The sequence below is a fragment of the Myotis lucifugus genome, unplaced genomic scaffold (assembly GCF_000147115.1).
Source record: "Myotis lucifugus unplaced genomic scaffold, Myoluc2.0 scaffold_11, whole genome shotgun sequence".
Taxonomy (NCBI): domain Eukaryota; kingdom Metazoa; phylum Chordata; class Mammalia; order Chiroptera; family Vespertilionidae; genus Myotis; species Myotis lucifugus.
The window spans coordinates 814,421-827,148 of record NW_005871059.1 but is presented as its reverse complement, the minus strand read 5'-3'; positions in this window follow the sequence as shown (position 1 = coordinate 827,148).

Genomic DNA, 12,728 nt, shown 5'->3' with positions numbered 1-12,728 from the left:
AATGTAATCAGTGTTATCAAAGGGCTGCTTTCGAAAAGCTGGCATTGGGCTTGGCTGCCAGCCTTGTCACTGAGCAGCAGCTGGGCCGCAGGTACCTGTCTGGCCTTTGCACCTTCTGGAGGATGTCCTCCACAGAAAGCCTCTTGTTCACTCATTCATCCGGGCTTAACGGTGCGGCCGGCTCCCACGGGCGGTGGTCAAAAGCTGCAGTCTTCCAAGGGGAGGACAATCAATCGTGTTTAGGTGAGACTGGGACCTGCCCAATTTTCAGCATCCGTGTTATCTGAGATATGGGCCAAGGGCTCCTTGAGTTCAGGAATTAACCGATTCTATCTTCCAATCTGTTGTCAACTTCAGAGTTCTTGTGCAGCCAGGGCCAGCCAGCTCAACGCAGAACTGGCAAGCAGTTCAGCAAACCTCTCCCCTGCTTCTGTCTGCGCTTCTTTCCTCCAACAAGATGCCCAGCACCACCCTCCTGCCCCTCTCATGGAGCCCTGGCCCCCCAAGACGATGCCTGCATGCCTCTTCACACATCACCATACCTTTGATCTTAATAGGGGGAAAAATAGCTGCTGAAGAACTAACTGAAGCTCCGGGGTCACGGGTGGAAAGGTTTCCGTGCACTAACCCAACTGGGAAAAACAGTACCACAAAGTTCAAGCATGAAACCGTGCTGTGAGTCCACCTTAAAGTAGGGGCCTTCGATAGTGGGTGGGCAGGGCCTTTTCATACTCAGGTTTTTTAAACCCAGGTTTTTAAACCTGGGTTTGGATATCAGGCACATGAAGCAGAAGTCCCTGACACTCCAGTGTGAGCACAAAAGTTCTGGTCCCATCACGCTCCCACTTGTAATGATACTGCCATTCAAAAGCTACTCTCAGAAAGGTTAAACAGTGACAGTTAAGCAGCAGATCAGCAACCAATCTCCAATTACTTATAAAATGCCTACTATGTGCCAGATATTATGCTTTGCACAAAGAGGAGTGATACATGCTGTTGCCCTCCAATTACTTAAACTCTAGCTGAGGAGATAGGACACAACCTGTGAAAAGATCCAACCCAAGGCAGCATCAGTCAGTGCTAAGCAAACGGGCCAGCTGATCCCTTTTCCCTGACCCTCAGGGTGACTCAGGACCAAGCTCACAATGATGCAGTTTCAAGGTCAGATCTTCAGAGAGGCAGATGACTGGAGGTTTTTACCAATAAACAGAAGACCTGCTCACTCCTGTTTCCTACATACACGTTTAGATTATAAATCACCATGTAAATGAGATCTGAGATTAGGAGACGATGTACGAAATGGGAAAGTATGAAAGAGCCCACAGAGTATGCATATTAAACAGTAAATGACAATGCAGCCTACAGGGCACACCTCAGCAGCCTAGCTCCATTAGAGCCAGACAACATAGCGGGAAGTGGGAAGGTGAGGACATACTCATTGCACCGCAACCTCCACATCTGGAGAAGCAGAAACCTGGCTGGTGCCGGGATCTGCTGGGAGAGAGCAAATGGGTTTCTGCACTCTGCTAAGTAGGGTGTGGAGAATGTTTGAAGTTGAGCCTGTCAGCTAAATATACAACTAACTGAGTGAGAAAGCAGAAAATGATAATCTGCTGGAATGAATGGGCAAAGAAACACTCTCTATGAATGAATATTGGATTGTCCAATTTCCCCAAACAAAATCTGTGGCAGAAAACACTGCCCAAGCTGAGTCAGATGCACTGACCTGAGTCTGAATCCCAGTTCACTTACTTACAAGTTGTGTGGCCTGAGGCTCACTCTTTTACCTCCCAGAGTCGCAGCCATGAAACAGAGGGCAGAGCTGCCTCCCAGGCAGGTTGTCAGGATAAGGTAAGATGTATGACAAAAGCCAGGATAGTGCCGGGCATGCAGTGAATACTCAATAAATGTTCCTCTCTTGCCGTTTCCTTCTTGCTTTCTTCCTCATAATTAATGATTATTTATGGGGACTTTGAACATTTTCTTATTTCCAAAAAGGCAAGTAGTAAGTCCTAACAAGAAAACGTCTTTCATTTTAAAAACGAACCCTTAGGAGAGGTCAACACATAAGCTTTTAAGCTTAAAACTTCCATCTCATTTTTCAGAAGAGCTGACCTGGGAGAGGCCATGGCTGACACACAGAACAATCCCGGAGTCTGGAGACAGCCTTCTTTCCTCCAACACCTTGCGAGGAAGTGAGAACCCCAGCAGCACTGGCTGGAATGATCAAAGGTAGAATATACCAAAACCTGGCAATGATGTTTGACTTTAAAGGAAACTAACTTTCATGATTCACAATGGGGCCTCAAAAATAGGATAATGGATTGAAAGTATTTTGAAGAGTAATTTGAAAAGCAGTATTGTGTTCATATTATACCTGTTATTTAAAAGGAAATTTTGACTTCAGGCTGGGAAAATGTATTTGCTCTGCTCTGGCTCTGCTTTTCCAAAAAAGCAGGCATCACTATCACCTGCAACGCAGCCTACCTGGAACTATCCAGCCACAGAAGAAAGGTGGGGAGGGGTCTGGTTAAGCAAACATTTAAATTGAAAGACAAATATAACATTATCTCACTTATTTGTGGAATCTAATGAACAGAATGAATTGACCAACAAAGTAAGACCTGAAAGATGGAGGCAGGGAACAGACTGACATACCTCAATGTAGGGTTGGGGGGGACGAGAAGAGAAAAACCAAAGAACTTATATACTTACTAGAGGCCTGGTGCATGAAATTTGTGCACCGGGAGTGGAGGGTCCCTCAGCCTGGCCAATGCTGCAGAGTTGGGAGAGGCTCCCGCTGTGGCAGCTGCACTCGCCAGCCATGAACCCGACTTCTGACCACCCTTGGTGGTCAATGCACATCATAGTGACCGATCATTCCAGTCGTTCCACCATAACAGTCACTTAGGCTTTTATTATATAGCTATGCATAGCCCATGGACACAGGCAATAGAGTAGTGAAAACATGGGGGGGGGGGTAGGGGCTAAGAGGAGGGGGGTAAAAGGGGGTAAATGGAAGATATCTGTAATACTATCAACAAATAAAAAGTATATTAAAAAATAAAATAAAATAAATTGAGAGTTACCATACCAGCTGAAATTAGGGGGAAAAAAGAGAAAGTTGTCATTTAAAAAGTAAACCATTTGTTGCAGAGCAGTGTTGTAAAAATATGCTGATTATTCAAAACCCTACTGAACAACACAAACTATTAATAGTGATACTATCTCTAAGAAGTGATATTATTGCTGATTTTCATTAAAAATTTTTTGCTTCTCTATAATTTATTAAGTTTCTATAATTAATTATTCCATTGATTTAACAAATATTACTGAGCATCTGCTGTGATTTATTTTTATAAGAAAAAATTTATTAAAAAAAATGTATAGTATAAGTCCAAAGGTGTACATTATATTCAAAAATCAGGAAGGAAGAATATGTATTTTTTAGAAAAAGACTGGGCAGATGGGACAATAAAAAAAAAAAAAAAAAGACTGGGCAGAAAAAGGTTACCAGCAGTTATGTTTCAGTGTTGAGTTAGTGGAAATTTTATCTTCCCCTAATACTTTCTATGCTTTCCCAGTTTTCAACAATATGTATTACTTATTTATTCTATGCATAGCTGAATCCAGTGCTTAAAGAGAACCTGACACATACTAGGAGTTTAAGATTTGTTGAATACATGAATGCTTCTGAGTATAAATGACCCCAAAATATAGGGTTTAAAAGCAGCACTGACCTTTATTTATTCATTATCTTATGGTAGTTGGCAAATTTTTCATTCACCTCTGCTCTACAATGCTGGAGAGGACTTAAGGGAAGGCCCAGGAGTAGTAGGGAGTTCTAGTTGCCATTTCCTAGGTGTTGGTGATGGGGAGAGCAATGTTACAAAAAGACAGGTGAGCAGACAGAGGGGACACAATGTTGTTTTATTTGCTAAAATTTCTATTCAACCAATTTCCAGGTGATAGACTTTGTGCTGTAATAGTTGGGTCTCTTGGGAGTGACATCTGAGGTTCACAAATGAATGCAGGGGGCGATGAGTTTGGGATGACTCAGTCGTAGCTCCTATTTTGCTTGTAATTTTGAAGCTAATTTCTCTGGTGATATAAATTAACTTGGATCACAAACCCTGAGAGACCAGACATGAGGCCAATGTGGGGACAGAAGTTCCTAGGCTGGTACATGAATCAAGCCGACTCCCCAGCATCCACATCTCCCCTTGGCTGATCAACTCTGTACTCATTTATGGGGAGGTTATTACTATGACGTTATTGCCAAATTTGAAGATTCTCAAACATCACATGAAGTAGTCCTTAGACATATCCAGGGATTACTAGAAGAAACAAACTTTGAAAGTCATTCTTGAATCCTCTCTTTCTCTTACATATATACATTGGCAAACTATATCCAGAATCTGACCACTGCCCCCTCTTTTACCTCACTTGGATTATTGAAAGAGCCTCTTAAGTACTCCCTGCTTCAACCCTTGATCCTCTGGTTTATTTCCCACACAGCACTCAGAAGGATCCTTTGAAAATCTAACTCAGAGCATGTTTATACCCGAAACCTACAATGGCCACAGCCCTTAATATAAGGTGCTACCTTGTGTCCCACAACTGTTATCTCTCTGACCTAATTTTCTACAGCTTTCCCCTTGCTCACTCCAGTTCCTTGCTGTTCCTCAACCATGCCAGGCACACTTTGCCCTTGCTCTATCCTCTGCAGGAAGCTGCCCTGCCCCCATCCAATGGCCTTCTCTTTCACCCTTGAAATCTCTTCTCAAATGTCACCTTACTAGAGAGACCACTCCTGTTCATCAATGCCAAGTAGAAACCACCTACCTGGACCTGGCTTTTTTCTTCATAGCAATTGTCATCATCTGTGACAGCTCTATCCACTAAATGTGTCGTTTCCCCAAACACATGAGTGCACTTCCTCACTTTCTGAAGTTGGGAGCAGCCATGCGACTTGCTTTGTCCCGTGCGTAGAAGTGTCCTGTGTCACTTTCAGGTGTAAGCGTTAAGAGCCAGTGTGCAGTTCCCCACTCTCTCTTCTCCCTCTGCCATGGAGATGAGCCATACCCCGGAGGATCTGCATCAAGGGGGAAGCTGCACAGAGCACAGCCCCCACTGACCTGCAATGAGCGTGTAGTGTAAGTGAGACACAAACTTTGTTGTCTTAAGCCACTGAGATATTGGGTTGTTTATTGCCGCAAATAACCTAGCCTATCCTGACTGACATATTACATACTTACTTGTTTACTGTCTCCCCTGTTCCCACCTAGAATGTAATTCTATGATGGTAGGCCTCTGTTCACTGTTCATCTCCAGTGCCTAAAACAATGCCTGGCACATGGTAAGTATGCAGTAAATATCCGTTGGCTGACTGAATGATAAGTTGATCACACCAACTGAAATAGAAAGACTTAACAATGGCAGGTGAATCTAATCCTGGACTCGCCTACAAAAACATTCATTCTACCTGATCTGAATGTGAACCAAATAGTTCCTGATTCAAGATCAGAAGCGTGGCTGCTTATCTCACCTGACACAGTCTGAAAGCACAAATCGCCTATGGGTACATAGCATAGCCAGTCATGAAAGCACATAAAGCAGCTCAAGTTACAGCACAGACAGAGCTGGCACACTGCTGAGGGGACTCAGTGACAACCATAAATAAAAGCGTGAGCAGTGTTAGTGTGGATGCTGAATGCTGATGTGGTTTCCTCTCCCTGCGTGGACATTAGCATTTGTAATGAACTGAGCTTCAGAGGCCTGGGATTTTATCTGTCGTTATCATAAATTGGTGGATAAGCCCCTCTCAGGACTTCTGCAAAAGCTGTGTGTGCTTTTGTGAGCTGCTTTCTTTTCGTGTGCTTCCTCCTGGTAGTCTGAATTTGGAGGGGAATAATGCATTTCCTGTATCGTGTGGCACCATACAAGGAAACTCATTGTACCCCTTCAGAGGAAGGGTACATCTGTAAGTAGTTTTTAAGAGTGTACTGAAGGATCTTGTTAGGGTGACTTATTCTCCCAGTTCCATTTGGTTGATGAAGTGGGTCACGTGACAGATGTGCATAATGAACTGCTTCAGTCGCTGCCAGTGGGAAGCTCAGCCTATAAAATGCAAAATCTCATGGACTTATTGAGGGCATAGCAAGCTGATCACAGAAGAGAGAAGTCTATCTCATTCTGAGTTGTCATTTCTTACTGCTGCATACAATGTGCCAGTGTTGCTAGGCTTTTCCTTTCCTCCAAAGTAACTGCCTTTCCAGTTTATTCCTGATTCAAACTGGAAAGGTGGTTGTTTCTGCATACAATTCCCTAAAGAGCAAGCATTCATAGGATGTGCAAGAATCATCCATTAAATGCACTTGCAAAGAGTCTTTATGTTCTGTCCTTTAAAGAGGAAACATATTTACATCAGAGAACAGGATTGCTGGGTTTTGGTTTTTTGCCTCTTCACCATCTCTCTTGCTTTCACCTTTTATATTTCTGGTCTTTCTCTGTTTCATTAGCTTAGCTTTTCTCTTTCTATTCATTGCTAATCCCCCCCAATGACTACAGTCATAAGAAATAGAATTTGTCTCCCATTTTCTATGGGTGGTGCAGAATAGTGATGTCCAAGCCAAAAAACACAAGTGACAAACGTATTCCAGGAGTAGTCAACTCGCAGCTCACTCTGGATGCTTATGAGTCACTAAAGAACAGACAGGGAACCAAGAGATAAAAGGCAATAATGCAAACACTAGCCCTAGATATGATAATAGGGGAAATGATGAAAAAGGCTACACGTCAATTCAATTCACTTCTACCATGGAGCATCCAGATGTGCTCAACACTGTGCTAGGCACTGTGTAGGGAGTTGAAGAGACAGAGCACATGGCCCTTGACTCGAAAAAAAAACAATCGAATAAATAAGGGTGCATAATAATATATCTAAACACCATAATAGCTGCACAGAAAATCAGGCTTTCGGTGTTCCCAGAGGAAAGACCTCAGTGAGAACTTAAATTGTCAGGCAAGCCTTGGGTAGGAAGCAGGAACTGAGCTAAATCCTGAAGGACAGGTAGGTTTTAGATGCTGTCAAAAGAGCAAAATAGGTACTATTAAAAAGGTCAAGAGTGCATGACATTTCATCAAATTCAGCTGTTTGGGGCACCTCACTTCATAGCCCCAGTTTCCCAAATAACCACACATGCCTAAAGGACATTTAAAAAAATTAATCAAATGTTAGCATAAGGCAATTAATCACAATGTAAAGTACCAAGATGTCACAGCTGTAAGCTTTAAATTATGAGAAAAGCAAAAACAATTTTTTTAAATATGTTTTTATTGATTTTTAGAGGATGAGGAAGGGAGAGGGAGAGAGAAACATCAACGAGAGAGAAACATTGACCAGCTGCCTCCTGCACGCCCCCTACTGGGGATTGGGCCTACAACCCAGGCATGTGCCCTGACTGGGAATCTAACCGGTGACCTCTTGATTCCGGGGTCAATGCTCAACCACTTAGCCACACCGGCTGGGCCAGAATTGGTTTTTTGTACACCGTGGCTGTCGTGGATTAAAAGTGCTGCTGCACTGCTCTAGCCAGTGGGTGTTGACCCTCAGACTGAAGGGATACAGGTTCAATTCCAGGCTCCATCCCTGGCCCAGTAAGGGCATGTGAGAAAGGCAACCAATCGATGTGTCTCTCTCACATCAATGTTTCTCTCTCTGTGTCTCCCTCCCTCTAAATCAATGGAAAGACCGTTCAACCTCAGAGGGAAGGCAGAGGAGGGTGGGGGTTGGGGTAAGAGATCAACCAAAGGACTTGTATGCATGCATATTAGCATAACCAATGGACTCGGACACTGGGGAGGTGGGAGCTTGTCTTGGGGGGTGGGAGTGGCCGGGGAGGGGTCAATGGAGGAGACATATGTAATACTTTAAACAATAAAAAAAATCAATGGAAAAAATATCCTTGGGTGAGGATTAACAAACAAACAGTGCTGTTGAATTTAAGGAAAATTAAAAAAATATAATCTGGGAAACGAGAGCTTAATCTTCTAGTAGCAAAACTGCTTGTGAAACTCCTTTTGGAGACTTAAACATAGGCCAGACTTGGCTTTAGTGAGTGTAGTGAACTTTCTGTTGTAGACAGAAAGCTGGCATTGGGGCAGCATAGAGAGCCCTTGGCACCTCGGCAACCTCCTTCTGCTGCTGAGGCTGGCCGGCAGCCTCTGGTGAAAACCCCCGGCTCTTCTCTGCAGAGGAATGGCAAGACTTGGCAGCAACTGTTGAGTTCCCACAGAGACAGAGTGACTTATTCTCGGGGTCAGCAGGGGTGGAGGTGAGAGGCAGCTCAAGACCAAGCGTTTGACTTCCTGACCTTCCGGGAAAGTGTAGCACTCTCGAATTTATTTCTAATTGGAATACTTTGCTGTGGTTTTCCTGGCCATGAAGCATGTCCTTTCAACCATTTCCTCTCCAAAGACCTTCGTTAGATTTGATTTGGTTGTTTTGAGTCAAAGGCCATGTGCTCTGTCTCTTCAACTCCCTGCACAGTGCCTAGCATAATGCTGAGCACATCTGGACGCTCCTGGTAGAAGTGAATTGAATTAACTTGTATAGCCTTTTTCTACCCAAATAGCTACCACATAAAATTTGTTACCCAAAAATTCCTGTTTCTCAAAACTCAGTAATATGGTTTCCGAGTCTTGAGCCCAGAACTATTAGTCCTTTTGGTGATGCGGGGTTGGAAGGAAAAATTAGGGTTTATGAAAAATAGAAAGAACCCCTTTTGGGGCATCTCTCTTATACTGAATGCCATGAATACTTGTGTACATGCACATGGTTTGCATGCGTGTGCACATACACACATTCTCAGACATAACCTATTTTACTGAAAAAATATTACAATAGAAACCTTTATTATATCCTGGTTGTAGTCCTTTAATGACGGGCACCTGAGAGGTATATGTTTGCCGGTAGCTGAAGGTACAGCTAAGTGGTCTGCCTGAAACCTAAAATTAGAATGAGTTAATGGTTCTACTGGGAGAGATCTGTTTTCCCTCAATGTTTTCATTCCAAACTCTGCTACCCCCACTTCCTGCAGGGACTGAAGTCGTGGTAGATACTACTCAAAAGTAATAACTCCTGAGAGACTCTCTGGAAAATCAGCATGCAAAAGGCAGTTGGCCCCAGAAACGAGGACTCGGCTACAGCAGTAGAATGCTAAAGCCACACAACAGTAAAAGGATCTGGGCTCCCTGTATTTTAAAATGTCTGTTGTTTCAGCTTCAGCTTTCATGAAATTAAGAGAAATGAATTAAAGATTTAGCTCTTAGAATTTTTACATAAATAAGGTATTACTGTTGTGATTCTTCAAAAGAGGATGAAAATTAGGTGCTCAAATGCAGATGACTTCTAAAAATGACTTGGAATAATCATCCTTGTTCAACTGGGCAGCCCTGATATTGGATGCTATATAAATCAGCTTTCATGATTCTTTAATGACTCTGCAATTCTTTTTTCTAGAACTTTGCAAGCTTGACTTGTGTTCACCTTGCTGTGGAATGCTTTAAAGGACATTTCATTTAATAGCAGAGGAAAGTGATAAATTATAGATGCCAAATCATATAATAGTGATTTAGGTAGCACTAAGGTAAGGTTGTAAGCAATAAAATAAAAATTTTCCCAATCAACCTCTACATTAGAAACAAAACAAAAAAACACCTGTCTGCATAATTAAAGAGAGACATGTTAACATGCTTGTTAATATGCTATTCTGAGGGCTTAAAAAACACACACTTAAAATCATAAAGCAAAACACTGGGTGGAGAGTATTATGCTAAGTAAAATAAGCCAGGCAGAGAAAAGACAAATACCATATGATTTCACTTATATCTGGAATGTAATGAACAAAATAAACTAAAAAAAAAGAAGAAGAAGCAAAATACTGGAAATATTTGTCAGTTTAACTGAAAAAAGTTCTGTATTCATGACTAGGTATGAAGTAAATTCATTATAACTGTACTCTGGAAACATAGATATTAAGAAAGAAAAAATGTCTGTCTCACTCTCTTAAGCATCTGGGAAGTCAGGACAATAAGAATTCATCTGGGTCTAAATTTTGGCCAAGACCCTACTAACCATGTGACCTCAGGCAAGTTATTTAACTGTGGGGGGCCTCAGTTTCCTCGGTTGTAAGTGGGAAAATCATGAGTCCTGGCTCATAAGGTTCTGTGAGGATTGCAAATAAAGCATTTGAAATAGACTCTAACAGAGTAAGCACTCAATAAAAATGGGCCACACAAGTTCTTATCATTCCTCTGCCCCAACTCCCTGGTGGCTTCTCTTCTTACTCTGAGTGAAAACCAAAGTTCTTACCATGACCTATAAGGCCCCACACAACCACCTGTTTCCTCTCTGACCCGATATCGTGGACTTTTTTCTCCCTCCCCAGTCGGCATACTGGCCTCCTGGCTGTTCCTCAGACACACTAGGCACCTTCCCATCTCAATGGCAGCTGTCAATAAATATTTAGAGGTTGGGAGAATGGATGATTTTCCTTAATTTTTAAAAAGTAATGATATCCTACACATAGATTTCCTCATCCCAAAGTTTAATGAAATGTAATTTTTTGCCGCATAAATCTTTCTTGGTTGCCACGATGATGGTGAACCATAGATACAACAACAAGGACTCCTTAAAAGCCTGACAATCCTATAATGCAGCGGTTCTCAACCTGTGGGTTGCGACCCCTTTGGCGGTCGAACGACCCTTTCACAGGGGTCGCCTAAGACCATCCTGCATATCAGATATTTACATTACGATTCATAACAGTAGCAACATTACAGTTATGAAGTAGCAATGAAAATAATTTTATGGTTGGGTCACAACATGAGGAACTGTATTTAAAGGGCCAGAAGGTTGAGAACCACTGCAGGCTACCCTGGCCTTGATGCAGCTGCTTCCTCTAAGTCTGCATCAATTCACCTGCAGAAAGAAGTAATGCTACATGCTGGACCTCCTGACTTCCTCCTTCAGTCACAGATAAACCAGGGACAACTTCCAATTTGCCCTTTCTACCCTGTCCTTTCAATTGCTAGAAAGGGATAGGAAAGCTTCTTCAATAAACATGGCACATAATTTCTAAAATTTAAATCTATGCAAAGGCAGAGTATATAGAATACTATATGTAATTACTGTGGAAGGATCTATCTATCTATCTATCTATCTATCTTTATCTGTCCCCCAGCCAAAGGGATTTTAAAAGGCTGTTTCTACACATGGACATGTTTAGAGGGGCAGGAAGCAAGAGGGAAGATAAAATTTCCTGAATGCCTACTGTGCTTCAGGCTTTACACTAGGCCCTAGTGACTAGAGGCACATACTCCATCCAATTGATTTCTCACAACGATCCTACATTGTCGATATTATTATCACAATCTCTAGAGGAGGAACTGAGGTGAAACCAAGGCTCAGAGAAGTGACCTGCCCGAGGCCACCTGACTAATAACGGGCAGGCCAAGACATGAGCGTTTATCAGGAACCTGACAACCATTTTCATTTTGTCTTTACCCCTGTAAGCAGTTTCCAAGCATTAGGCCAATTTCTGCGTCTTGAGCCAACAACTTCCGAATTAGACAGTTCATGTTCATGATGGGTTTCTGCAACAGCTTAAAGCTATGGGAGTCCCAGCAGCTTCTCCTCCTCTCATCAATGAGGTGGGGACATGCACATTAGGGATGGGCTGACCCTCTGTGTGTCCCCACCCACAATCCCCCTCATCAGTAAACAGATGTGATTTCTCACTAACAGTCATAGCTCCTCCTTTTATTTCTTTAAACAAACTTATACTGTTCTGCTTTGTTTGATAAATGTATATATTCATCTTATTCTAAGCCCCTTGAGGACACAACTGCCCTTTCTATCTGATTCCAGGTGGGATTCCACTGACAGGGTTAACAACCCCTGCATCTGACCACCAGACAATGTTAGAGTGGGAAAAGATCACCCAGTCCCACTTCCTACTGTTATTAATGGGGAGACTGAAGTTTAAGCAGGGTCTGTGACTTGTCCAAGGCCACAGAATCAAGACCAGAACCTACTCCCAGAATCTCTGAAGGTATGGCCCAGCAATCTGTATTTTCACAGGCACCCAGATTATTCTCTGATGTATACTAAAGTTTGAGAATTACTGAGCCACACTGCTGAGCTAAGAAATATCTTTCTAGCTGGAGGCCTCCAGCCTCCCTTGTCCTCCTTCCAATGTGTATCTCCCTTGATTGCCTCTGTATTTATTTATTTTCAGTTTTTTGTGTGCTTGGTTGTTGTTTTTAAAGACTGTGAAGTGCCCTGACTGGTTTGGCTCAGTGGATAGAGCGTCAGCCTGCACTGAAGGGTCCCAGGTTCGATTCCGGTCAAGGGCATGTACCTTGGTTGCGGGCACATCCCCAGTAGGGGGCGTGCAGGAGGTGGCTGATCGATGTTTCTCTCTCATCAATGTTTCTAACTCTCTGTCCCTCTCCCTTCCTCTCTGTGAAAAATCAATAAAATATATTAAAAAAAAGACTGTGAAGTGGAGAAATAATAAATACTAAGGTGTGGTAGGGGCTTGAGTCAAAGAAAACCCTGAACTTTATCCTTTCACTCAAAATCTGACAAAAAGGTTACATACAAATATTTGTCCCTATCATGTTCATTAGTAAGATGCTTCTGATTTATCAGTCTTTTCTGC